This window comes from Anoplophora glabripennis, unplaced genomic scaffold (genome assembly GCF_000390285.2).
Source record: "Anoplophora glabripennis isolate ALB-LARVAE unplaced genomic scaffold, Agla_2.0 scaffold1309, whole genome shotgun sequence".
NCBI classification, from domain to species: domain Eukaryota; kingdom Metazoa; phylum Arthropoda; class Insecta; order Coleoptera; family Cerambycidae; genus Anoplophora; species Anoplophora glabripennis.
The window spans coordinates 47,507-49,454 of NW_019417392.1; positions in this window are offsets into that span (position 1 = coordinate 47,507).

The window sequence follows — 1,948 nt, forward strand, 5'->3', positions numbered from 1 at the left end:
GCGTAGAAATTTAATATTAGCAATAAAAAAATAATTTTAAGGAAGCAGCTTTGGAGGGTCTATTTTAGATCCTTGAAGTTATAAATTGTTATATTTGTCGTCACTTAGTATTATACAGGGTGTTCAAAAAACTACTGATTACTTTTTTCAACTTTAAACAGCAATAACTTTGTTATTTTAAATGGGACACCCAGTATATTTTTACTTTGGGAGTTAGAAAATTTAAAACTCTTTCAAATTGTTATAGGTTCCCTATACCTATCTCTAACGGTATTGGAGATATTTGTGCCGTTTCTTTTTTTATCGATTTTTTTTGTAAGATGTATCCACGTGTCTTTATCGAGGTCTTTATTGAATTGGTTTGGGTTCTTCTTGATGTCTCTTTAAATATATTGAGAAAAATGCGGATGCATTTAGAACGCAGCTGCAAATTTTTCATATTCAGTAAGAAATTATTTAAATCGAAAATTTAGTAATAAATAGATAAGTAGGAATTGTGCATGTCAGTGGTCACGTAGGTGTCCAGACCTCACCGTAATGGACTTTTTTGTTGCTATATAAAAAATCTTGTACACAATGTTCCACATACTACTTGCGATGATACTGAAGGGAAGGATTAGAGATGCATTTGCGTGAGAATATCATTTGAAGATAGAATAAGATGCTGTATTCAAGAGAATGGTTATCAATCTGAATATCAATTAAAATTTTTCTTTGTTTCTTCTAAAAGTAAAATTTCCTTTTATCATTGTCATGACAATATTCAAAAAAGTTATCTAATAAAAAATATTATTTTATAAGCAGAATAATTATTATAAAAAGTTATTAATTTTGTATAAATATGTTTGTAGTAACTGAATTATTTATGAACATGAAAAATATTTATTAAATAAAATTTTACTTTTAGAAGAAACAAAGAAAAAATTTAATAGATTCGAATTGATAACTATTCTCATGAATACAGCATCTTATTATATCTTCAAATGATATTCTCACATTCCTTAGAATACTTGGGGTGATTGTGGCAAAATGCATCTCTAGTCCTTCCATTCATTTCATCGCAAGTAGGTGGAATACGTATATAAGATTTTTTACATAGCCAGAAACAAAGAAGTCCTTTACGGGAGGTTTGGACACCTAGGTAGCCACTGACATGGACCATTCCTACCCATTCATTTATTACTAAATTTTCGATTTAAATAATTTCTCACTGAATATGAAAAATTTGCAGGCGCAATTGCATCCGCATTTTTCTCAATATATTTAAAGAGACGTCATCAAGAAGAACATACAGGGTAGCCCATCGAAAACGTACCGCAAGACATTACAGGGTAGTAAAGAATTTTTCGGCAAAATCCAAAAACAGGTCAAATTTGTTTCTGAGGGGGACAACTTTTGGCTCAAAAAGCATACCAAAAGCTTCAACCCCCTAAGTGGGGGTGCTATCTCCTAAATTTTTTCAAATGGGAATGGGGGTCAAGTGGGGGGTCATTAGAAAGGGCTTTTAATTCTCTATACATCGATTCTTACTTTTTGAAAATCGATTCATTATTTTAGAAAATATGCAGCTTTGAAAATACGAACAATATTTTTGACGAGAAATGCGAAAATCGATTTAATTTTACTTCAAAACTTACGGTATTAGTCAAGTAAATGCTGAAAATGTTGTCCGCCAACTTGCATACAATGATACAGGTTGTCTTCAAACCGTTGTCGAACATTCTGGAGCACTTGCGGTGTTACTTCGCGACATACATTAATGATTCGTCCTCGCAGATCTTCCAAGGTATCAGGTGGAGTGCTGTAAACTTTGCTTTTAATGTGCCCCCAGAGAAAGAAATCTAAAGGATTTAAGTCGGGTGACCGAGGGGGCCACTCAATTGCACCTCTTCGTCCTATCCAGCGTCCTGGAAACGTCTCATTTAGGTAATTGCGCACATTGAGCGAG